We start from the raw sequence: 27,446 nt of genomic DNA on the forward strand, positions 1-27,446 counted from the left end.
TGTATAGCTGCACCTGAATTATGCATTACATGAAAAAGTTAGGCGCACCGTGCAACCAACTAAAATGTTTAGTACTCTGGAGCCCTGAACAAACATTGCCCTTCCACCATTTCACCCTACTCTTAAACTGTGGGGCTTTTCATTCTTCTTCAGTGACCTGTAGCAACAGGCTCTGATGCTGACTTCACCTGTCAGCTTGTCTTTATTTGAAACTGTCAGGCATAAAACATGACATGATGAATAACAAGATAGTTTGACTTTTGATTGATTTAATACTTTATTAGCAGCTTGTATACAAAAAGCACATGATAGTAATGTTCAATACAGGGTCTGCTAAGAGGATTTAAACCCAAGAAAGCAATATGGCTTGTTTACATTGGGGTCCTTTGTCAACACAAATTGTAAAGGAAAAATGTACAACACCTTCATAATCGAAGATATAGCTGGACACATATAGTTTAAAACCCTTGTCCAGCAAAGAGTTCGATGCTTTACTGCTCGCTTTTACAATCCTGTGGACATCCGTCACTTTCATCATTGGTAGCTCTTCTAAGCATCTGGTGTAAAAAAGAGCCATGCTGCTGGTCAGGGATGTTGAATGAATGCTCTAGTACAGGGGTTCTCAACCTTTCTGCTGCCAAGGCACCCCTGTGTTCAATAAAATATTCCAGGGCACCCCTACATACGATAAAGACTTTCCCGGTCCTGTCTTTTTTGCTACAATGATGATACAATGACTCTTTATTTGCCGTGCTGTCGTTGAGATGTTTTGTTGTTTGTTTGTCTTTGTTGCTTGTTGGTGAATCTGCAAATATGAATTGCCCCACGCGGGATCAATAAAGTTGTCTGAATCTGATGACAAACGTTTTTTTTTTAAATACAGAAAAGGATCACTAAAGTGCTATCTGTTGCAGCTGCACTGTTCTCCATAAAAATAGCATATTTGGATAAGTTTGACAATTTCTCAAAAACAGAAAATCACGTATTTTTTTTAAATACAGAAAAGGATCACCAAGTTACCATTTCTCAAAAAAATATAAATAAATACAGAAAATAAGCACTTGTTCACTCAGTGGACATTTCTAGCTCAATGCGAGGTCCGCTGCTGCTGGCTAATAATACGGTCAATACGTGGGGAGATCTTTGACAAGGCAACACGCATGTCATCATCAAGGCTCAACTTGGCCCTATATTTTGTTTTCAGAGCTGTCATGGATGAAAAGCCAGCTTCACACAGATATGTGGTGCTGAATGGTATCAACACCTTAACTACTGCATCATGAGATACTTGGTACTCAGCACCACACTCTGAAACTAGCTCTCCAGGTGGTATCAGATGAGATTTCAATGAGTTCTTCCAAGAGTTTGGATGGAGATGTGTCAGGAAGCTTTGTCTCAATGTTGTCTGTAAAGTTTTTTTTTATCCAGAGTAACTTGGTGATCCTTTTCTGTGTTTTATTAAATAATGATTTTCAGATTTTTAGAAATGGTCAAACTTATCCAAATATGGTATTTTCATGGAAAACAGTGCAGCTGCAACAGATAGCACTTTAGGGATAATTTTCTGTAATCCAAAAAGAATTAGGATTCACTATAAAGTGCATGTTCACTATAAAGTGCCACGTTTTGATATATTGAGCTTTAAACTTTAAGTACATTTTTTGGAACACGCAACCTAAAACACCTTCCTCTCCCAAACCGTTCCTGCAATTGTTTTATGTTGCATGATGATCATGGATACATTTATTATGTATTGTATTTTTTATGTTTAAATTAGTGCTGTCAAACGATTAAAATATTTAACTCGATTAATCGCATGATTGTCCATAGTTACCTTAAAGGGGAACTATCTTATAAATGGCCTTTTTGAGTGTTTAGCATTGTTTCCTAGCTATGTGAACTTATATTAATATGATCTATGTCTCAAAATTCTCATATTGGCGCATTCTTCCAATTCTCCTCTCACAATATTCACCCTCACTGAACTGAGTCATTTGAAAATGTGATGATTTGTGATGTCAGAGAGACACCGCTGCATGTTAATGTTGAGATACAAGATGAGCTGCACACAGTGGTTGGAGCCCAGGCTCAAAACGGCTTAAGATCTTGAGGTAGAAAAATGCTGTTTTTGAGGACTTGATTAGAAATACAAAACAATGAATAAAATAAATATATATATTACAGAGGTGTTCCATAGACTCACAGGAATTGTGTAAAAGTGCCCAAATAGTGAAAGAAATAGTAAAATAGTTCCCCTTTAAACAGATCTTTTTCAAGTTCCAAGTTTTAATACTCTTATCAACATGCGAGTCAACAAATGCTTGCTTTGTGCAGCCATTTAACACAAAAGGATGACTCTCATGCATTGCAAATTTGCATCAAATTCAAAACAGAGTGATGCACAAAATAACTTAAAAGAAAATAATAATTTAAAACAATGAATAAAGTGTGCATGAAATAATAGGGGAAAGAAAACGTTAGGAACTTGTTACATTCACACACACAAGAGCTGATTAATCACACACCCCCCTCTCTCCCTCACACACACACTCCCAGCTCTTTTTCTCTTTTGCCCCTTCCTCATCTCTCTCACCCCCCTCTCTCTCTATATCTCACACACACACACACACACACACACACACACACACACACACACACACACACACACACACACACATACACACACACACACACACACACACACACACACACACACACACACACACACACACACACACACACACACACACACACACACACACACACACACACACACACACACACACACACACACACACACACACACACACACACTTCAGAAACAAACATAGTATCAATGAGAGCATCAATAATACACCTGAGTGAAGTCTAGTAAAACATTTTTTTTTTTTTTTTTTTTTTTTTTTGTTAATCTTGAGTTAAAAAAATTAGTGGCATTAATAGAATCGGGAGTTAACGCGATATTAACGCGATATATTTGACAGCCTTAGTTTAAATATCAACATAATCTGTCTGTCCACCCTCAGTACATTTACTATCAATATAATATAGTAGTCTGACTTCATCATCTTTTCAAACGCACACACATAGAGGGAGAATGCCCCCCCCCCCCTCCTTCCCAGTCATCCTTCCAAGTCCCCACCCTGCTGTTCTCTGTCGCTCTGAACAGGGCTTTAGCTTGTTGTTAGCTTATGGTAACGGGACATTAATTCCGGTCTTAAACACAACGTGGTCATAAAGGAATGGCAAGGATTGCAAAGCATGTTATATGCATTTGACCCGTTGCGGAATAAAACAGCAGGGATTTGTTTTGGGTCGCAAAAACACTACCCTTGCTGTGTTTCAATGTCCGCGTTCCAGATCCAGACGCTACTGCTGCTGCTGAGCTGAGAGACGCTACTGCTCACTGCTCAGCTGCATCCTATTGGCTGTGTGCTGGAGCGGATATGAGTCACGACACCACGGATTTTCAAAATAAAAGTATCATAATGACCTTAATGTTGCTAGCTTTTGGAGCCTAGTTATTATAGCGGGAGCTGCGCGTGGGCATAAATGAGACCCGCTATAGGATTTTCAAAATAAGACTGTTGTCATTCTATATTTTTAAAGAACATTGCCAGGCATCCCGCGGAACCCCTGTGTGCCGCGGAACCCCTGTTGAGAACCGCTGCTCTAGTACTCACAGCAGGTCCCTGTATGCAAAAACGAGATGTGAAAGGATTAGATTTTCATAAAGAATCAGTCTATTTTGAGAATCACACATAAAGAATGCTGCATTCTTTTAGGTACACTGTCTTGCACTGTGACGTACGTGGGTTGGTCATTATCATTATTACTGTATTTGGAAGACCATGTGAACATCAGATTAGTATCATGAGTATGGGTTATGTTGTTCTTGGTTGTGTGATGTGTCATCTTTTAATTCTGTTTCTTTTCTCTTTTCCCAGATACCACTCATCCTCCTGATTGAGCTGATTGCACCTGCTTGATTACACCTGTGGGCAGTTAGTTGGATGAGTGGATATATACCTGGAAGATGACACACACACGGGGCCCTCTTTGGAAGTCACTGCCACATCTCAGAGTGGAGTGAGGAGGCTGCCTTCCCTCTTAGCTGTTGCGTTTTGGAAATGATACAGCGTTGGCGGTATTAGTGACCACTGGGGTGTGGATCGATCCTAAATGGTGGTGGAGTTCTATGAAGGACGCACCGTGCATTTTGGTTATTGTTTGTTTGTCTGTATGTGTACCGTGTCTGTTCTACCCTTACCTTTTTCCCTTTGTGTGATCTGGGTTGAAATCCCCACTGATAACATCCCCTTTTCCCCTTTGGGAACAGGCCGTGGGTTGGAAGCCCCACACATAATAAATCCAATTTGCCATTTGAAAACGTCTGTGTTTACTATTTGCCTACCCGGGACTGTTTTGAAAAGCATTTTATACTGAGGGGGTTGTTTCTGCTCATGTACCGCCTGCCCAGTTACTATCCTGTGTGGTCGTTAGACCTCTGTACATGACATGGGGGCTCGTTAGTTTGCGCAATTGTATGGTTCCTTGTTGGTAATATAACATGGTGACTTGTCGATTGAAGCATGTCAGGTAAAATAAGATAGCGTTTCTCATTGGTAAGTTAGAGTGTTTCCATTGTCCGTGCTACACAGTTTGATTGATGTAAACCATTGTTGTATGTGATACTGTTGAACTAATCTATTTTTTCTGCCACATAGGTAACAGGGGGATCGCCTACTTGGTTAGCGGGTGGGGGGCACGCGTCGTAATTCCGGTGGAGCGCGCAATGAAATCGGTAAGCGACTGAAGATATGTGTAGACCTCATCCCGGCAGGGGAGTAGTTTAGCTGGGGTATGCTAGAGTGACGTAGGTGATCCAAGTTAGATGGTTAGACCAGCATTTATTGTTTTCATGAATGGTAGATGTGGGCATTAAATCAGAGTGATTGAATTGTATACTGCGGAATGTAATGATTAAATGTGTTACGCACGGATATTATGGAGTAGGTGAGGGGCTATTTTCTTGGCACCTGTGATTCGTTTATTATTATTGTACTATATATGCGTAGGTTATTTGTGGTGTAGTCATATTTTGTAGGGACTATGGCTGGGACGGCTTTTACTTTGGATTTTTTTGTGGCGGATCCTACGAGGGATCAGATTGATGTCTGCACGAAAGCTGAATTGTGTGGGGTCGCCAAGCATTATGGCATTACGGTCCAAAGTTCAAAGAGTAAAGAGGAGGTAAAAGCAATTGTGCTCGCTGGGTTAGTAGATAAGGAGATATTCAGTTCGCCCATAGCCGAGGGTAATGACTCGGAGGACGTCACGCATGGCGAGGCGTCTGGTGAGTCTAGTGAGGGAACCGGTGGTGCTATACAGGAACGGAGGGGTAGCAGTGCCAAGGCTGAGGAGATTGACAGTGATAATTCTGTACACTCAGGACGTGCCTCTGTTTCAGAGGAGAGAGCTGCTATGCGAGACAGGGAAGAGAGAAGGGAGGAGAGAGACAGAGAGGAGAGAAAGGGAAGGGAGGAGAGAGACAGAGAGGAGAGAAAAGAGGAGAGAGACAGAGAGGAGAGAAAAGAGGAGAGAGACAGTCTGGAAAGAGAGATAAGGGAGGAGAGAGTGCTCCAGGGGGAGAAAGAGGAGAAGGAGAGAGTGCTCCAGGGGGAAAAAGAGGAGAAGGATAGAGTACTCCAGATTACAATAAGGAGGATGGAATTGGAGAGTGGTGGCTCTTATTCTCCCTCATCTGAAGGTTACCAGGGCACTTTTAATATTGGGCAGCATATTTCTATGGTTCCCCTTTTTTGGGAGTCTGAGGTGGAAACCTATTTTTCTACTTTTGAGCTGGTAGCGTGGGCTTCGCAGTGGCCGAAGGACCAGTGGGCACTATTATTGCGATATAGACTCACGGGTAGGGCTCAGGAGGCATGCCAGTCATTATCGAATGAGGACAGCATGGTATATGAGAAAGTGAAGAGTGCTGTCTTGCGCGTATATGAACTGGTGCCGGAAGCGTATAGGCAACGGTTTAGGGCACTAAGTAAAGCTCCCTCGCAAACACATGTGGCATTTTCCCATGAACAACGGACGATGTTCACTCGTTGGTGTGAAGCATGTAAAGTGGATGGGGTCGAGGCTTTGAGCGAGTTAATCCTCATTGAACAATTTAAAAAATGTGTGCCCGAACGCATGCTAGTGTATTTGGAGGAAAACGAGCGAGAGGTTTCTACCCTCCAGGAAGCTGCAGTTATGTGTGACAGGTTAGCAATGATCCACAAAAATATTTCTGTACGAAATGATGTGTATGTAGGAGGGACCGCGTTTTCTCCGTCGGGGTCGCCGTATCGGGGAGGTGACGAGCGACCATTCCGACCTCGCTCACCGCCGTCTAGAAGGGCCATTGTGTGTAGTCATTGTAAAAGGATAGGTCATTTGGTGGCGGACTGTTATGCATTGCAAAATCTGCAAGATGCTAGGGGACCAGCTCAGAAACCGAAGGGGGTGGGTTTGATTGGCCCTATATCACGCCCAGAAGAGCAGGAGAAACCAGATGGTTGTTTTGAACCCTTTATTTTTTCGGGCTTTGTGTCAGTGTCGGGTGAAGTCTGTGACCAACGGGAGGTGAAAATCCTTCGTGATACGGGTGCTTCGCAGTCTTTTATCCTGGCGGATGTGTTGCCATTGAGTGAGGAGTCATCTTGCAAGTCAAGTACTATTGTGCGGGGTATCGAAATGAGTTTTACACCCGCACCCTTACATAGGATATATGTGAAATCAGATTTAGTCACAGGTTGTTTTTCCGTCGCGGTTCGTTCGTCTTTTCCCGTAGCGGGGATTGATTTTATCATGGGGAATGATATAGTGGGGGGAAAGGTAATTCCTGTTCTGAAGGTGGTGAACGCCCCAGTGGCTAAGGGTCTGTGCGATGCATTGATTAAAAGTCACCCAAATATTTTTCCTGTCTGTGCTGTCACTAGAGCTAAGGAGAGGGAACGACAGCAAGCAGTGTCGCTGGGTGACTCTATCTGTGGCGAGGCTCTGGCTGAGGACAGGTGGCCATCTAGTGGCGCGATGGGGGAGAGTGTGAGTGGTGTTCAGAGGACGTGGGTGGAGTCAAAATTCCCTGACGTGCCCTTGCCACTGGCACGTCAGGCATTGATCGATGCCCAGCGGAATGATTCTTCACTAACAAGCTGTTTCGCGGCAGTAGCCAGCACTGCTGATAGTAAGAAACACACCTTTTTGATGGAAAAAGGAGTGTTGATGCGCACCTGGGTAGCTAGGCCAGGTGTGACGGGCTTGCAGTCTGGAGAAGACTGGAATATGGTGCACCAAGTGGTGTTGCCAGTGGAGTGTAGGCGTCATGTTTTGATGCTGGCACATGAGCATATCTGGTCGGGGCATTTGTGTATATCTAAAACTTATGACAGGATACTGCAGAATTTTTTTTGGCCCGGCTTGAAGGCCGACATGGTAGACTTTTGTAGTACATGCAGTACGTGTCAAATAGTGGGGAAGCCAAATCAGGGGGTTCCTCCAGCTCCTCTGCACCCCGTTCCAGCAATTGGGGAACCTTTTGAGCATGTAATCATAGACTGTGTGGGCCCTTTGCCTAGAACAAAGGCGGGAAACCGATATATGTTAACTATTATGTGTCTTGCCACCCGTTTCCCTGAGGCCATACCTTTGAGGACGATTACAGCCCCTGCAATTACCAAGGCATTAAACAGGTTTTTTGCTACTTTCGGGTTACCAAAAACTGTACAAAGTGATCAAGGCACGAATTTCATGGCTAAAACATTTAATCAGTCATTACATGCTTTGGGTATCAGTCACACGGTTTCTAGTGCATACCATCCTGAATCACAGGGGGCACTAGAGCGCTGGCATCAGACGCTGAAGGCGATGCTAAAAAAGTACTGTATTGATACAGGTTGTGGCTGGGACGAGGGGGTGCCTTTTGTACTAGCCACTTGCCATTAGGGATGCTAAACAGGAGTCGCTTGGGTTTAGCCCTGCAGAGCTGGTGTTTGGTCGCAGTGTGCGTGGGCCATTAAAGATGCTCAAGGAGAAAATGTTGTCTGGTTCCACTCCTACGTCGAATGTGTGTGATTTTGTCTCCCGCTGTAAGGAGCGTCTCCACGGTGCGTCCTCATTGGCTAGGGTAGCCCTCGCCTCTGCCCAGGGGGAGATGAAGGTGAGGTTTGACAAGAAGGCGGTGGCGCGGCGGTTCGAGGCTGGCGATGAGGTGCTGGTTTTGCTGCCCATGCCTGGGTCAGCGCTCTCTGCCCGGTTTTCGGGGCCCTATAGAGTGGAGAGGAAAATATCAGACACCAATTATGTGATATGTACGCCCGAGAGGCGCAGGAAGACGCGGTTGTGTCATATCAACATGTTAAAAAAATGTCTCACCCGAACAGGTGGGGGTACGCAGGAGGTGCAGTCTGGGAGCCCGGGAGCTGTTCCAGCTGTTGTCTTGTCATGTGTGAACCCCCTGCCGGACGATGATTTAAAGGTATTGTCCGAGGGTCAGCAGACGGGGCGGTTGACTAACTCAGAATTCATGAGTAACGTCACGGCTCGTCTGTTGTACCTGCCCAAGGCACAGGGGGATGATGTGAAGAAACTGTTGTTGACATATCCAGTGTTATTTTCTGATGTACCATCTAGGACATCCGTCCTGGAGCACGATATTGACGTTGGGAGTGCGACTCCCATTAAGCAGCATGCATATCGTTGTCCAGTTGCGAAGAGGGAGGTGATGAGGAAGGAAGCTCTGTACCTTCTTGATAATGGGATGGCTAAATCTAGCCGTAGTCCATGGAGCTCCCCTTGCCTTTTGGCTCCGAAGGCTGATGGCTCTCCCCGTTTTTGTACAGACTACCGGAAGGTAAACGCTGTGACGGTGCCTGACTCATTCCCGTTGCCCAGGATGGATGACTGCATAGATAGTATTGGGCCCGCTGTATTTATCACAAAGCTCGATCTCTTGAAGGGGTACTGGCAGGTTCCCCTGACGGAGCGGGCCTCAGATATTTCGGCGTTTGTTACCCCTGATCATTTTATGCAGTACACCGTCATGGCCTTCGGGATGAGGAATGCTCCGGCCACGTTTCAGCGTCTGATGCACATGGTGTTGGGGGGGGGGTGCCTAAATGCAATGTGTATTTGGATGACGTGGTGGTGTACTCTGACACGTGGGAAGAGCACATTGCTAATTTGGGGGTGGTGTTTGCACGAGGCATCTTTGACCTTGAACCTCGCTAAGTGTGAGTTCGGTAAGGCTACTGTGACCTACTTGGGCAAGCAGGTGGGGTATGGGCAGGTCCGTCCGGTGGACGCTAAGGTCTCGGCGATCCTCGCATACCCGGCCCCTTCCACGCGGCGCGAGTTACATCGCTTCCTGGGGATGGCGGGTTATTACCGTTGTTTTTGTAGTAATTTTTCGGTGGTGGTTGCTCCTCTCACCTCTTTATGCAGTCCCGTTGTGCTTTTCGTGTGGTCCGCGGAATGTCAGTGCGCCTTCGAGGCTGCTAAGTCTCTCTTGTGCAGTGCTCCTGTTCTGGCAGCCCCTGACTTTGCATCTCCTTTTCAGTTGGAGGTCGACGCGAGTGCTGCTGGGGCTGGAGCTGTGCTGTTGCAGGAGGGGGAGGGCGACGTGCGTCATCCGGTGTGTTACTTCTCGGTGAAATTCAAGCAGCATCAGTTGAACTATTCCACCATTGAGAAGGAGACGCTAGCGATGCTCCTCGCCCTCCAGCACTTTGAGGTGTATGTGGGGTCTAGCTCTCTTCCGGAGCTGATATACACGGACCACAATCCCCTTGTGTTTCTAGCTCAGATGTACAACCACAACCAAAGGTTGATGCGTTGGGCCCTGCTGGTACAGGGCTATAATATTGTCATCCGTCACAGGAAGGGCGTAGACAATATTGTGGCTGATGCCTTGTCCAGGGGGTAGGTCTGGGGTAGGTCTGGGGGTGGGACTAGTTTGGCTTTATGGCGTAGGCTGCTGTTTTGTCTGTGGACAATTCAATTTTTATTTTTATTTTTGTTCTGTGGTGCTAATCGGATGTTGGTTGATAATGATTGATAATGTTTTGCTAACCCTGCGGGTTCGCTCTTATGGGGGAGGTGTGACGTACGTGGGTTGGTCATTATCATTATTACTGTATTTGGAAGACCATGTGAACATCAGATTAGTATCATGAGTATGGGTTATGTTGTTCTTGGTTGTGTGATGTGTCATCTTTTAATTCTGTTTCTTTTCTCTTTTCCCAGATACCACTCATCCTCCTGATTGAGCTGATTGCACCTGCTTGATTACACCTGTGGGCAGTTAGTTGGATGAGTGGATATATACCTGGAAGATGACACACACACAGGGCCCTCTTTGGAAGTCACTGCCACGTCTCAGAGTGGAGTGAGGAGGCTGCCTTCCCTCTTAGCTGTTGCGTTTTGGAAATGATACAGTGTTGGCGGTATTAGTGACCACTGGGGTGTGGATCGATCCTAAATGGTGGTGGAGTTCTATGAAGGACGCACCGTGCATTTTGGTTATTGTTTGTTTGTCTGTATGTGTACCGTGTCTGTTCTCCCCTTACCTTTTTCCCTTTGTGTGATCTGGGTTGAAATCCCCACTGATAACATCCCCTTTTCCCCTTTGGGAACAGGCCGTGGGTTGGAAGCCCCACACATAATAAATCCAATTTGCCATTTGAAAACGTCTGTGTTTACTATTTGCCTACCCGGGACTGTTTTGAAAAGCATTTTATACTGAGGGGGTTGTTTCTGCTCATGTACCGCCTGCCCAGTTACTATCCTGTGTGGTCGTTAGACCTCTGTACATGACATGCACATAGAAGTACATTTGACTTGGTGAGCTTGGTGTATATCCTGCAGATAGCATTACAGATAGCATTACATGCAGGTAAACAGGAGAAAATACATGCATGCAGCATAATAAGCTTCCCAGATCGGCATAACATGATAAAATGTCTTCTGATTATCAAACAAGTCCATTTGACACTAGTAGACTGGTAGTAGTCATACTGGCCAGCAGCGTAACTAGTAAGAGTAGGTAAGGGATATGTACAGATATAGATATAGTATTATTATGTACAGTGATACAGGTATAAAGACACTATGGTAGTAGTCATACTGGCCAGCAGCATAACTAGTAAGAGTAGGTAAGGGATATGTACAGATTTAGTATCTACAGATATGTAAGAGGATTATATGCAGGTATGTATACCTGCATTATAATCCTCTTACATATCTGTAGATACTAAGCATTATTGTACATGCCATCATACACTTGCCATCCTTATTACTGTTGTGTCATTCAAAAATACTTTAATTTAGAGGTAATTCACACCACGACCATGTTACTATCACATCAGCTCTGGAAACTAGAGTGATTAATTCGGTTTGAGAAAGAAGTGCAGCTAACTATTTAGCTACTGTCTTTAGCTGCAATGCATTTTCTGCTTTGCGGTCCAATGCTCACCAAAACACACACCCACACACTTTATAATTTGTTCCTCAACGTTATATAGACAGGTAATGTTTTGTAATCTAACGTTATGTTTAGAATGGAATGGATACATCAAGGCAAAGATCGTTAGCTCAAAGCTAATCCGGCCCGTTTGATCAACTAGCTTCTGTTAGCCAGCATTAGCCTTCATTAGCTGAGCAAGTAAACTAACAGTAAACGTTTTTACATGAAATACAGCCCAAAAACCCTGCTGACAAACGTTTGCTTATTAAATACATTCTATAATATAATAATACAAATGTTTCATTACCTCTCTGTGACGACAAAGTTGTTTAAATAACAGGAGAAAAGTTGCTGAAAACAATGTATTTGGATGGGACAGGAAGAACCATTGGTAGCACTTTATAATAACACCCTGTTATAATACATTTATAAGGTATTTGTAGATAATGAAGTAATCATGAACAAACCATTTATATACATTCATAAATGATTATTAAATCATTTATAACTATATTTGTATAACATTTACAGATTGTTTCTATTGTTTGTACTTGATTTGTTCATCATTAAATAATGTTGTTTAATACTAGTAACACATTTGTAGATGCTTTGAAAAATGGATATGAAAAAACGACTATACTGTATCTCCATTTATTTTTCATGTTCAACAAATGATTTGTTAAGACATTCATAAAACATCTATAAATCATTTGCAGATGCTATTGTGTGCCCTAATCTGAAGTGAAGCCTATTCATCATTAACACAGTTAATACATTTAATTATTTGTTTACTTTTTCATCATATGTTACAAATGTTGTAGACAGCTTTCGGATACACCCTTCTTTGTGACATCAAACAGTGACAGAATTAGGACTAAAGATAAATGCAATTTTATTAACATATAAAATACATGTGCATGACATATAGTGTAACGTGGGGGGGCACTACGACCCAGGAGTACCCTAGCCAGTTATTGAAGAGTATCTAGAGAGGAAGTCTCACGCGAGTGAGACTTGACGTCACGTGTGTTGCCGTCTGTTTGAATGGAAGCATGATACATGCAGAACCAAGTTATTCGTGCTGCGCCTGCCCCACGCTTTTAATAAGGTATGAGCAGGTTAAACACCTTTTTTGTTGGTAAATATATTCCATCATTTCTGACCTACAAACAACTCTTATATGTTGTGTAGACGTACTTGATGTGGTGGGCGCTAACGTTACATTTGTTCCTAATGTGTGCTCAGTGCTCAGTATATTGCGGTATGTGATGATGATGACACGACACAAATAATTATTTGTATTTTCAGACTGTATAGGCGCCGATACAGCCTGAAAATACAAATAATTATTACTCTTGTGTGTCGTGTCATCATCACATACCGCAATATACTGAGCACTGAGCACACATTAGGAACAATCCGGTGAGGTCTTGGGGCCAGCCGGCGCCAAGACCCTCGCTCAGGGTTTTGAGGTTATACAGCTTTTAATGCAGCTCCAAGCTATAACCTCAGGGAAGGGGAATATGCTTTCAACGCTTGTGCACAGATATCTGTGGTTGGAGCAGGGTCCCCTGGAGGAGGAGAGGAGAATTCCCCTCCTCAGGGCCCCCCTCTCCGAGGGTGGACTTTTTGGTTTGTCAGCGGAGGCGTTGGAGGCCTGTAGCCAGGCCCCCACGCCGCCCCACACCTCAGCGGCTGCTGCGAGACCTCCGACCAGTGGCCTTGCGACCCCCGCCCGAGACACCCTGGAAACAGAGAGACAGGCTCTCACGGTGCCGACAGACCCGGGCGGCCGTGGGTCCAGGCGAATTTGAGGGGCTCGGCTCCCCCCGGGAAGTAGACCGACGCCATCATCTCACTGTGTCTAGCAAAGCTCTGTTCACCCCCTCGTGTATGATACAAAAATAGGGGCTCTGTTCCCCCTCTGGCGCTGGGCCACATTCCTGCAGTGAAGCGGCCCGACATGTCGCTTCTCATGACAGAGGCTGATACCCAGGTCCTTGCTATGCCTGGGTCTGTCTATGAGAATGTTGTACTTTCAGAAAGCCCCTTCGCCGCACGCCCGGCGTGTGCCCTTAGCGAGCCTGGTGTTGTATGTGACGACGGAGTGGGTTTCCTTGTCTCAAAAAAAGGTTGTCAGAGTGGGAACCCTTGGCCAGGTCAGAGCGACGCAAGGTCACAGTGTGGGTTCCCCCAGCCCCACCCTCGCCAGGCTGGGTATTACGTTTGTACTTCCCCCGCCCAGACTACCAGTCTACATAGTGGCAGTGCGCCAGGCACACGTAATTTGGGTGATAGTAATATCACTACAGGGCTACGGTGTGTGGGGAGCTTTCACCCAAGACAGAGTGAAGACCACACATTGTGCATGTCCAGCCGTAGAGCAGGCCATCCCCAGTGGGCTAATCGCTTGGCTAAAACGGGACAATGCTCAGCGGGGGAGCCGCCTCATCCAGGAGTGATGCCGGCTGTTTCCGCCGTTTCAAACCGCATCTTTCTGTCGGGGTCTCCCCATGGGTGCAATTGCCCCGACCCCAGCCTCGTTGGCAGAGTCAGGGTGCGAAACCCCGACCCCACGAGATACCTTGCTGGCGGAGTCAGGAGAAACCTCGACCCCACGGGACCCCTCGTTGGCGAAGTCAGGGTTCGAAATGCACAGCGGGAGGGACCGGGCTTCCTATCTACGGTTATTAGCAGGCCAGCGCCAGTTGGCTGTGAGGCCACTTTGCGATTTTTACCACTTGTGGCTACAGAAGTGCCATATGTCGGTGTGGATGGAGAGAACGTTGAGAGCAGGGCTCGTGTTACAATTTGTACACCCCCACCCTCCGTTTTTGGGTTTAAGACAGACTCTGCTATCAGAGTCCGCGGCAGCGACAGCCCTGGCCGACGAGATTCAATCTCTGTTGGCGAAACAGGCCATCGTCGCAGTCCCACGGGAGGACGCGATGAGTGGTGTTTACTCCCAATATTTTCTGGTGCCCAAGAAAACGGGGGGTATCAGACCCATACTGGACCTGTCCTCGTTCAATCGTTTGATTGTGGTGAGAAGGTTCAGAATGTTGACCGTCAAACACCTCACAGGAAATACCTGTGCTTCCTGTTTCAGGGAATAGCGTATAAGTACCAGCGACTGCCGTTCGGCTACTCTCTGGCCCCTCGCACTTTCCCCAAGTGCTTGGAGACCGCGCTGGGACCTCTGCGTCTTCAGGGAATACACATTTTATTCTACCTGGATGACATTCTGGTCCTCAGCCGGTCGGAGGAGGTCGCCAGGTCTCACACCAGGCTGGTGGTCGAACACCTCACCAGCCTCAGTTTTGCTGTGAACTGGCAGGGAGAATGTGGGTGCAGATTTGATGTCACGGGGAGGTCCCCACCCAGACGAGTGGGAACTACATCCAGACATAGTCAGACGGATCTGGAACCAATTCGGGGAGGCCGCGGTGGACCTGTTTGCGAGCAGTCAGTCCTACGAGTGCCTCCTGTGGTTCTCGGTCAGTCGGAGGGACGACCCCCCTCTGGGAGTGGATGCCTTCTCGACGTACCCGTGGCCGCCTGGGATCCTATATGCGTTCCCCCCCATACATCTGATAGGCCAGCTGTTGGAGCGGGTACGTCAGGAGCGCAGGACTTTGATCCTGGTCACGCCAGACCGGGGCTCAGCCGTGTGGTTCCCGGCCTTAATTCAACTCCTGGTGACCCCGCCGTGGCCTGTCCCATGGTCGCCGCGGGCCCTCTCTCAGGCACACTGCACGTTGTTTCTGCCTCCTGTCCTGGGGCAGCCTCTAATGGCTTGGCTGCTGAGAGGTTGAATTTGGAGGGGATGCATCTTAACACTACTGTAATTAACACCATCCAGAACGTGCACACTCCGTCCACTACCGCGGTTCATGCAGGGAAGTGCCGTATGTTTCGGGAGTGGTGTGAGGGCCTGGATCTGGTATCATGTCCCTTGAACTCGGTTCTGTCCTTCCTCCAGTCTATCTTGGATAGGCTTTCGGCCTCGACAGTGAAGGTGTATGCCGCGGCTATATCTTCTTGTCATGTGGGCTTTGAGGGCAGAACGCTGTTCAGCCACCCTCTCATGAGACGTTTCCTGCTGGGCGCACGGCGCCTCAAGCCTGCGTCTGTCCCCAAGCTGGGACCTCCAACTGGTCCTGGGGGGACTGTCGAGGGCCCCGTTTGAACCTCTTGAGCAGGCGCCGTTGGATCGGCTGTCTTTCAAGACGGCGTTCCTTCTGGCCATCACCTCCGCTAAACGCATGGGTGAGCTATGTGCTCTTTCGGTTTGGCCAGAGTGTCTGTCTATACAGGGTGATAGCAGCGTTCAAGTTTCTTTAATAGTTGTCATACAGAAGTACAGAATACTTTTATACAAAATGCTTCTTAGACAAGATAAGTATGAAATAAAATAGTATAGCATGTAAAATAGAAGTAAAAATAGAGGTCACAGTGTTCAGTATAGACATATGTACAATGTTCGATGCAGAATAGAAGTAACTGAGTTACCATACAATATACAATATACTATGCAATGTACTAATATACAATACTATATAGTGCAGAGCAGAAATGGGATGAGGTACAATTTAGGTACAATTTACAGTAAGGTGTATGAGTTGTAGTGCAAATCCTTTACCAATCAATATAAAGTGTAAAGTGTGTTTAGGTGATCTAAAGTGTGGAGAGTGGGTGCTGCAGTGTGTTGTTTGTTTAAGTGAGTGTGCGCGTGTGGGTGTTTGTGCTGTGTGCATTTGATGGTTGTTGCATAGTGTTTATTGTTTGTTGAGCAGCCTGATGGCCTGGGGATAGAAGCTTCTTCTGAGTCTTTCTGTGCTCGCCTTAAGACTCCGGTATCGCTTGCCTGACCGCAGCAGTTCGAAGAGGCAGTTGTTCGGGTGGCTGGAGTCCTTGATGATTCTCTTAGCCTTACCCCTGCACTGCTTGTTGTAAATGTTCTGGAGGGTGGGAAGCCCCCCTCCAATTGTGCGTTCGGCTGAACGTGTCACTCTTTGTAGTCTGCTACGGTCTTGTGCAGTGCTATTCCCAAACCAGGAGGTGATGTTGCCAGTCAGGATGCTCTCTATTGTACATGAGTAGAAGTTATTAAGGATCTTCTGACTGACTTGGAACTTCCTTAGGCGCCTGAGGAAGTAGAAGCGTTGTCGTGCCTTCTTCACAACACTGTCAATGTGTGTGGTCCATTTCAAGTCATCGGATATGTGGGCTCCGAGGTACTTGAAACTGTTCACTCTCTCAACCGTTCACTCTCTCAACCGTGACTCCCCCTTTGTACCAAATAATATCCGGAGCTCTTATCGCTCCATAGATATTGTGCTACAGGTGGTTCACCCTCCCCCTCACGCAGTGTCTTGTTGTGTCTTGTCCGTGCGCTGATGGTGTACCTTAGGTGCACACAGGACCTCAGGACTACCAGTCAACTGCTTGTCTGTTACAGTGGCCTCAACGCGGGTAAGTTGCTGTCCAAGCAACGCCTGTCACATTGGTTATGCGATGGCATTGCCCTCTGCTACACTTTGGCCAGACAGGTTCCCCCCGCAGGCGTCAGGGCACACTCCACTCGTGGAGTGGCCGCCTCTGCTGCCCTACTTGGGGGGGCCTCGTGGAGGACATCTGTGCTGCGGCCTCCTGGTCCTCCCCTGGTCCATTTGTCAGGTTTTACCTCATGGACATGACTGGGGGCTCTGTCTCCCAGGCAGTCCTGAGTACCAGGACTTCTCCTGCACCCCGCCACCAGGTGGGCTAGCAGGAGTGTGTGGGTGTGGACCACAGAGTGCGCTTTTTCACACGTGGTCCCACTCACATTGTGCGTCCTAGGGTGACTGGTCCCTATTTTGCATATTGGTCGGAATTGACTGCCCCCCCCCCCCCCCCCTCTCATTACGACGAGCGGGGAGACGGGACTCCCCCCTCCCCCTTTTTGATGGGCATACGGACCCTCAGGGGGTGCATTTGTTGTGGCTGCACGTCCGTTCCCCCCCTTTTGATCCCAATATGGCTGGAGTGGGACGCTCAGTCAGATGAAACATAACGAAGGTTATCCTATAACCTTAGTCATGTGAATACTGACTGAGCATCCCGCTCTTCACGCCCTGAGGACCCTTGGCTGTTTTTTCACCTGTGAAATTCAGTCTCGGAAGGGCATGTGAGTGACCACACCCTGTGTTTTAAGGAAACACAGGAGCAAGCGTGGCCACGGGCGAATGCAGGTGCATGTAAATATTTTCAGCACGTGCACAATAGGTGCTCGAAAGACAAATATCTCAATATGGCTGGAGTGGGACGTTCAGTCAGTATTCACATAACTAGGGTTATAGGATAACCTTCGTTCTAATGAGATAAATTAGCATGTTTCTCATGTAAAGAAATGGTCTGTTGATATATGGTATAAACTAAAGTTATGAACGTATTGTCTCATAAAGAATAGTTACAGTTCAGAACCTTATGTGAAGTATAATTTAAACAAAAGACAAAGATCCCTATGTGCACAGATTCAGTCAGGAACATTATCACTAGCCCTAAAGAGGCAGATTTAATGACACTCCAGAGGAGGACATACTTTGTTTGGTGTGTGAGCAACCGTAGGTGGAGAATGTCTATGAGGACCTAAGCCTAAGGGATTCACTTTTTCCATTTATGTTGATATTCCTGAGCGGGATGGATATGAAAAACTTGAGTTGTGCTTCAGGAAGGGAACCTTTTTTTATAGCATATTTTATTTCCCAAGCTTGGGAGAGAAGGCAGAATACTTTATTTAACCAAGCTGTGTTTATGTAATGAATTGAAATGTAATGAAATAATGGAACACTACAACAATATTTTTGATTAATTATAAACCCATGAGGGTTTGGCACTTTGTGTGCATGACATGGAAATAAAAGAATCAATCAATCAATCAATCAATAATGTAGTCAATACGATCCCCTGCAGGTCCTATACCTGCTCTCGGTTTTAACAACTTGTTCAGCAGAGAAGGAGTGACCTGCTTGTGCACCATCCTCAGACTCTGACAGCTGGGGAGATGCCTATAAGGCTCGTCCTGAAGCTACCACCTCAGTCACTGCTAGCGGTGGCACGGGAGAAAATAATTAAGTAAAATTGCTACCTTTCATTAATGCCAACATCAGGGACTGTCTGTTGTCATGATGGCTGTGATTTATTTTGTAATTGATTCTAGTTCAACTGAGAATATAGACCTCTCAGGCGTTTTCGCGATGGCGTTCAGGTGAAGTCAAGCCATGTAATATTAGTTGAGGTTGTAGTTCAGAAGCCTTAACGTCTGCCTTAAAGGGTCGTTGCCCCAATCCTAAACTCTATTAACTTTTTACTATGCTGGTCAAGGTGCTACAACAGCCCTTTGTGTCTGACCAGCCTCATCTCATTCATTAAAATGTCCAATTAGTATTCCTTTTTCACTTTCTCACTACCGGGCAAAAGACCAGACGTAGTAAAATAATGAGCTACTTCCAATCAGACAGGGGGTATGTTTGGGCCAGGGTGAGGTCATATGGTCCAATCCTGGAGATTTTGACGTGCTGAATTACCTGAAGAATACCTGCAGCGATCCATGAACCTAATTAACTTCCCACAGAGACCAAATGTACACTTAATTTGAAAGGATATGAGCAGAAAAAAATGAAAGAAAAACACACACACACGCATGCATGTACACACACACACACACACACACACACACACACACACACACACACACACACACACACACACACACACACACACACACACACACACGAACACACACGTGCCAAGGTCTTGTCCGTCCATCTCTCCCTAGTCTCTGACCAACATGTGAGAATAATCGTGGTTTCTCTGTATTGTATTGCACGTGTACAGAGTAGAGATATTCCTCCATCACGTAATCAATGTGCAGTTTGAATGAGTTCATTTGAATGCACTCAATCATGGCTTTAATGTTGATGGCTCACGGGTGCGAGGCATCAGTAATGCAGGAGTGTTATATGGCTTTGGTTTGGGCCCATTTCATCAAATATTCATGGGTTAAAAAGAAAGAAAGTGTGCATCAAAATAGGAGTGAGGAGAATTACATTTATTTTTCTCATCTGAGAGCCCTTGACTCTTATTGTTCTCAATATACTGACATCAAATCTGGAGTTCCTTTGTCCACGTTTCTGTGTGTGTGTGTGTGTGTGTGTGTGTGTGTGTGTGTGTGTGTGTGTGTGTGTGTGTGTGTGTGTGTGTGTGTGTGTGTGTGTGTGTGTGTGTGTGTGTGTGTGTGTGTGTGTGTGTGTGTGTGTGTGTGTGTGTGTGTGTGTGTGTGTGTGTGTGTGCGTGCGTGCGTGCACGTGCGTGCGTGCGTGTGTGTGTGCTCTTGAGTGCATGTGTGTGCTCTTGAGTGCATGTGTGTGTGTTGAACTGTTTCCCCCCTAACTTTGTTTTTGATATGTCATAAACCATTTTCCCCTCTTATTTTGTGTGTGTGTGTGCTTATTTACTCAGATGAACTCCGCCAACTCTTCTCTTTCATGCCATAAAAAGGCCCCTTGTCTGAATGGACACAGTAGAACAAAAGCAAATGATGCAAAAAGGTGAAATAGGGGTATATCTCTCCAGCTCAATTGAGCTTGTGTGCCTCCTCGTCCTCACTCTTCATCAGCCTCGCCTCCTCTCTGTCTGCCAGTCGTGTGTTTGCCTTTCAGATGTGATGTGAGCCTGGTATTCTCTCAGACTCCGGCTCTTACTTTGTGAAGAGCCTTCGCTCTCTCTCTCTCTCTCTCTCTCTCTCTCTCTCTCTCTCTCTCTCTCTCTCTCTCTCTCTCTCTCTCTATCTCTCTCTCTCTCCCCCTCTCTCTCTCTCTCTCTCCGTTGGCCCCACTGATGGTATTTCTCTCTCTCAGCGTGCATCCCTCAAGTTATATTAAATTTGCAACCGACCCTCTTTAAGTCTTTTTCATTCAATGTATGTTTTAAAAGAGGGTGTCAATTCTTAAAGACACCCTTGGCTTTTATCATTCGTTGTTTTTTAAGAAAGGCCTCAGTAAAAAGGGAGGCAGGCTTTCTACATGGCGGTTCCCATTTTGCTTCCATAAACTGCATATGAAATCTTAGAGATTGGAATGCTGATACGATCTGACTTAGAGCCATCTGAATGAAGCCAGAGCTTCCAATATTAAACATCCTTCTTTTTTTTTTATGATTCAATGTTTGCTCTTTTCAGTCTAAAGCGCCTTTCACAACTTTGGCTTAAAAACACCTCTTGTATGGAATTGACTAAATGCATCCTTCTATGGCTTAAATTCCAAAGAAACCTGTCCCATAAACAACCAAACTTTGTCTCTTTGTGGAGGAACTTTCAAATACCAGGGTTCCTATAGTCAAACTGTACCATTGATCCTCAACCCTCGTAGCAACAATTACCTCTTATTAAGGCCCTGACTCCTGATGTGTCTCGACCTGGAGGGGCACGTCATCACTTCCTTGACACACTAAAAACCCTAGTAGAGAAAGCAGTATGGACAGGGTACTAGTAGAAAGACATAAATATAGGCAAAATCTGAATCTGATCTGAATATTAAATATATGAGAACAATAAACAGTATAAAAAAAGAGGGGGGGGGGATAGGTCTGTGGCTGAACGTGCTCCTCATCTTGGCTAGGGGGTGGGAGGATAGCAGCCAGCGTCCTTCTCATCCTCTGCCACCACCTCCAGTTTCACCAGCTCAACTGCCATCACAGACCTAGCCTTGCTCACCAGCTTTGTAATTTTTGTGGTTGATGTAGCACAGAAAAAAGGACACTGGCTCCTACAGATTGGTAAATCAGAGGGCCTCTGTGTTGTCCAACCAGTATAATTTGTTGTTCAGGTGTACTCCAAGGAATTTGTATGTCTCCACCATCTCCACCTCATCCTCCCGGATGGTGATGGGAGTTAGGGGGACTCTTTTTGCCTCTCCAGTAGTCCACCACCAGCTCTTTGGTCTTGCTGATGTTGAGTTGGAGGTGGTTGCTGTTGCTCCACCCTACAAAGCTCTCCACCATTGTACTCATCCTTGTTGTCGTCTGTTATAACCTAGAATGAAGGAGTCATCTGAGAACTTCTGTTGGTGGCACCCACTCGAGTTATGGCAGAAGTCTGAGGTGTAGAGGGTGAATAGGAAGGGTGACAGCACCGTTTCTTGGGTTTTTTAGTGTTGCTCACCAGCACATCTGACTGACTGCCCTGCAGTCTGATGTACTGTGGTCTGTTGGTGAGGCAGTCAGTGATCCAGGCCACCAGGGCATGCTCCAGTCGCATTACAGTGAGCTTCTCCCGTAGCTGCAAAGGCTGGATGGTGTTGAAGGCACTGGTCAAATTCTCACTGAGCTGCTCTCTGGTCCTCTGGCCTTGTTCACACTGATCTTGGAGAGCTGCCTCCTAACCTGGCTATTAGTGATGATCAAGGGTGATCATCACTAATTAGATGTGACCAAGGGTGATCTAATTCAGTAAAAAAAAGCTTGTTGTTTTTTCAGCATCAGACATATCATTTGATTTGTTATAACTGTTTAACATCGTGCCCCTCTGAGCATAGCCAACTCACAGTCTGTTGAGGGGGCGTGGTCCTCTATTATTTGAAAGGAGATGTCAACTTCTAGGGCTGTGGCTACATCCGTCACTGACAATATAGAAATTTGACATAAGGTATTATGTAATGATCCCAGGTCCTGGGGGGCCTGGGTTAAGGAGAACAATAACACTGGACACTTACCTCCTTCCAGTCTCATGACGCCCTCTAGTGGGTACCATCAGATGGTCCATCAGATGGTGCAGGCGGCCATCTTGCCTGTTCTGATAAGTGTAAATAATGTAATCAATTGTTTGTTTAATGTGATTTCATTATGTGTGTTGTCATTGTTGACGTTCCCTTCCCTGGTGTGATGTTTCCCCTGTCTGGTTGTGTTTTGTAATTATGCTTATGTGTCTAGTGGTTAAATGTTTGTTTGTTAGAATGGCCTGGCCAGGTGTTGCCAATGTTAATTAGTCAGGGTATATTTGTGTGTTTCTCTCTCTCCTCGTTGTGGCGTCATTTTCTCCTGTTACCTGTTTCCTGCCCATGTCGTTGCTCCCCCTTGGTTGTCTAGTAAGTGTAGTGTTTGTTTTTGCCTGTTTGTTTTACACCAGTTTATTGTTTGCACCATTTACTTTAGTTTGTTTGTGCTCTAAATCTTTTGTTATCGTACCAGCTAGGCTGTGTTGTTATTGTCTGTTTCGTGTAGTGCTTGGTGAACCTCAGTAAAGAGTCATTATCTACACGAATTCTGCCGTCTCCGTTTCCTCCATTCACCAGTCATTCTGTGCTCTCCGGTCCTTCCGCATATTGGGTTCTACTCCCCCCCCCCCCCCAGCTTCGTAACAGAATGACGCCACCATTGCTGAACCCAGCGGACAGATTGAAGGGCACAATGAGTGTACTCCTTAAGCTGATGGAGGGCGATATGGCTAGCTACACCCTAGCTAAATGGGTATTTTTGTTTAAGAGTATCCAATCCGTAGTGGACCAGAATCCGGATCAGGAGGCAGAGATGGGGAGGCTGGCTGACCAGGTCACAATCCTCATGGAGAGGCATAATTTCCCCCCAGCCTCTGATCTAGGTCGCATTCATGGTCCTGCAGCTAGCCAGGCATCCACAGCTAACCCAGCCCCTACTGTTAGCTTAGCCTCTGCAGCTAGCCAGGCAGCGTGAACACTTTAGGCAACCAACATGCCCTTCCGCGTTGCTCTGAATTGCTCTGATTGGCCGAGCGCACGCATGCGCATGAGCTGCGACGCGCTCCTCAGAGGCAGGAATACTAAGCTCCCCCTTAAACTCCAGGAGAGAGGAGAGAGGCTGAAAACCCGCAGTTCTTGCCCGACTGATGGGAGCCGAATCCCGGATCTGATTTTTCTGATGAATACCCCCAAAACATGGAGGTCCCGAACGCATGGAAGTATTGATTGCGCCGTAACGAATCATTAAAAAAATATACCGTTAACTGGAATATGTTGTGCCTTTACACATATGTTGGATTATGTAATTGGTTTGTCATGACAAACTAATAAAAAATCGCGATTTACCCGGTGGCTACAACAACACAGTGACTACATGCATCATTGTTTACAATGCACAGTGGGGCTAATCTAAAGGACTGGACACGGACGCATTAAACAGCAATCAATTAATTTAATATAACAGTCCGGTTCTGTGTTTGTTTGTGTCTGTAGATTGTTGGTGAACAACTAACTTTAGGCTAGTTTAACACGTTCGTGTCCAGTCCTTTAGATTAGCCCCATGTTCATTGTAAACAATGATGCATGTAGTCACTGTGTGTTGTTGTAGCCACCGGGTAAATCGCGATTTTTTATTAGTTTGTCATGACAAACCAATTACATAATCCAACATATGTGTAAAGGCACAACATATTCCAGTTAACGGTATATTTTTTTAATGATTCGTTACGGCGCAATCAATACTTCCATGCGTTCGGGACCTCCATGTTTTGGGGGTATTCATCAGAAAAATCGGATCCGGGATTCGGCTCCCATCAGTCGGGCAAGAACTGCAGGTTTTCAGCCTCTCTCCTCTCTCCTGGAGCTTAAGGGGGAGACGCGCTCGGCCAATCAGAGAAACGTGGAAGGCGATCGGCCAATCAGAGAAACGCGGAATGGCATGTTGGTTGCCGAAAGTGTTCACGCAGCCAGGCATCCACAGCAAACCCAGGCCCCACTGCTAGCTTAGGCTATGCAGTTAGCCAGGCTTCCACAGCTAACCCAGCCCCCATGGCTAGCTTAGCCTCTGCAGCTAGCCAGGCCCTCCCAGCTAGCATTGTTCCTGCAGCTAGCCAGACCTCCCCAGCTAGCACAGTCCCCACTGCTAGCTTAGGCTCTGCAGCTAGCCAGGCCTACCCAGCTAACATTGTTCCTGCAGCTAGCCAGGCCTCCCCAGCTAGCACAGTTCCACTGCTAGCTTAGCCTCTGCAGCTAGCCAGGCCCTCCCAGCTAACATTGTTCCTGCAGCTAGCCAGGCCTCCCCAGCTAGTACAGTTCCCACTGCTAGCTTAGGCTCTGTAGCTAGCCAGGTTCAACCAACTAGCATAAAGCTCACTGTTAGCCTAGCTCCTGAAGCTAACCAGGTCTCCCCAGCTAGCATTTCCCCCACAGTAAGTCCAGGCCCCACAGTTAGCCTAGCTCCCGCAGCTCGCAGACCTCCGAGAGTTAGCAAGGCTCGGAGGTCTAGCGAGGCTAGTATTGCTAACAAGGCCTCCACAGCTGGTCCGGCTTCAACGCCCAGCTCAGCCTCTACGCCTGGTCCAGCTGCTATGCCGGGTCTCGGCTCCACATCTCTGGCCTCTACGCCACGCCGCTGAGACCGAACCGGTCTCCACGCCTAGCCCAGCCTCTACGCCTGGTCCGGCTGCAACGCCGGGTCTCGGCTCCTCATCTCCGGCCTCTACGCCACGCCTCGCCGCCGAGACCGGGCCGGTCTCCACGCCCAGCCCAGCCTCTACGCCTGGTCCGGCTGCAACGTCGGGTCCCGGCTCCTCAACTGATCCTGGCTCCTCCTCGACTGGTCTTGGCGCCCCGTCTGGTCCTGGCTCCTCGACTGGTCCTGGCTCCCCGTCTGGTCCAGCCCTACGCCGTGATCGGCGCACTGGTTATCGCCGTGGTCCTCGCCGTGGTCTGCGCCGTGGTCTGCGCTGGATCCTATTCCGCGGGTCGTCGCCGTCGCAACTCTGTGCCAGCTCTCCCGATCCGGTTCCTAGTCTGGCGACGGGAGGGTCCCTCGTCCAGGATCCTGCTCTGGGGTCCTCACCCTTGCCCCTTGGCTCCAGGTCTCCTGACCGGCTCCCTGTTTCTCTCCCCGCCTCCCCTCTCCGGCCCTCTGTCCCCGTCCCCACCCCCCTTCGTCGGGCCTCTGTTCCCAGCTCCAGCCCCCCTCTCCGGGTCTCTGCACCCATCCCCACCCCCCCTCGTCGGGCCTCGGTCCCTGGGTCCAGCCCCCCTCTCCGGGCCTCTACACCCATTTTCAGGCCCCCTGACTGCTATGCCCCTCCTGGGTTATTTGCTCGGGCTCCCGGCCCCAGTTCTCCGGGTCCTCGCCCTCACCTCAGTCTGGAGTCTCGGCCTCCTGCCTCGCCCATTCCCGGATGTGATCGAGCGTCTGGAAGCCGCCCGTTAGGGAGGGGGTACTGTAACAATCCCAGGTCCTGGGGGGCCTGGGTTAAGGAGAACAATAACACTGGATACTCTCTACCTCCTTCCAGTCTCATGACGCCCTCTAGTGGGTACCATCAGATGGTCCATCAGATGGTGCAGGCAGCCATCTTTCCTGTTCTGATAAGTGTAAATAATGTAATCAATTGTTTGTTTAATGTGATTTCATTATGTGTGTTGTCATTGTTGACGTTCCCTTCCCTGGTGTGATGTTTCCCCTGTCTGGTTGTGTTTTGTAATTATGCTTATGTGTCTAGTGGTTAAATGTTTGTTTGTTAGAATGGCCTGGCCAGGTGTTGCCAATGTTAATTAGTCAGGGTATATTTGTGTGTTTCTCTCTCTCTCCTCGTCGTGGCATCATTTCCTCCTGTTACCTGTTTCCTGCCCACGTCGTTGCTCCCCCTTGGTTGTCTAGTAAGTGTAGTGTTTGTTTTTGCCTGTTTGTTTTACGTTCTCCAGTTTATTGTTCTTATGTCAGTTCGTTTGCGCCATTTACTTTCATTTGTTTGTGCTCTAAATCTTTTGTTATCATACCAGCAAGGCTGTGTTGTTATTGTCTGTTTCGTGTAGTGCTTGGTGAACCTCAGTAAAGAGTCATTATCTACACAAATTCTGCCGTCTCCGTTTCCTCCATTCACCAGTCATTCTGCATTTTCGGTGTGTCGTGAATTATCAAAATAAAACATATGTCTTCTCCCAAGGGAATGTGCAATTCTACAGGGGGCGATAGTGGCTCAGAAGGTAAAGTGGGGGTCTGTAACGCTGGGACAACGCCTAAAAATAGTTGCACCATCCTCTGTCTTCACATAGCTTGTCACCAGGCATCCTCCCCCACATAAATGGAGATAGTGATTGAGCAAAACCCACCGTTGTAAAAATAGCTTCCCCCAGGCACATTCTAAAGGGAAATGGTCACCAGTCAGGTATTATCTTTAAAGACAGATGGCTGTTGAAACCAAGAACCCTTCCCCTCACTGAATCAGTTAGGGCTTGAAGGCCAGCTACTGTAAGTGAAGTATTTCAACTGCTTTATTTACTTAGGTCAGGAACCAAAAGGTCAGGCAGGGAACTCATTGTTAAAATAGGTGATTAGATCACTGGTCTAGCTTGAGGAGCCAAGCAGCTGGTCGTCTGCTAGTCACAAGGACCTCCTTGGTTGAGCTTTCAATAAAGGAGAAAAAACGAATTGCAGTTAACCAGACTAACTAACAAAATAATCAGAGAACAAGACATAATTAACTATAAGGCTAATCAACTTGGTATAAAATTATAAAGATACAGATTAATTCGTTAAAAGCTTAGTTATACTATAAAGCATCATGAACCAAAGATTAGAAATTAGATCAAGATACTTGTTAAGTGTTCAACTAAGCTTAAGATACCACTTTAACTTATATAGAATTTGAGCAGATCGATAAAACAGGTTCAAAGAGGAATAATAAAGTTAAACATCTATTTTTCAAGGACAAAACTCAAGGAAAGCAACTGTCTAGTCAATAAAGAATAAATCTCTTAAACAAAAATAAGGAAACCACCACAAAGTACTTTGTATCTGTTAAATCAAGGAGCCACATATGCTCGCTATTTCAGTTGAAGGACAGAGCGCTTCGAGAACTGTAAAACTTCCAGATAAGGGAACGAAACTGCTTAAAATAGTTAGTATGTAAATAGTATCATGTCCCTTTAAAGAGTCA

This window comes from Notolepis coatsorum, assembly GCF_963971535.1.
Source record: "Notolepis coatsorum genome assembly, chromosome: 7".
NCBI classification, from domain to species: domain Eukaryota; kingdom Metazoa; phylum Chordata; class Actinopteri; order Aulopiformes; family Paralepididae; genus Notolepis; species Notolepis coatsorum.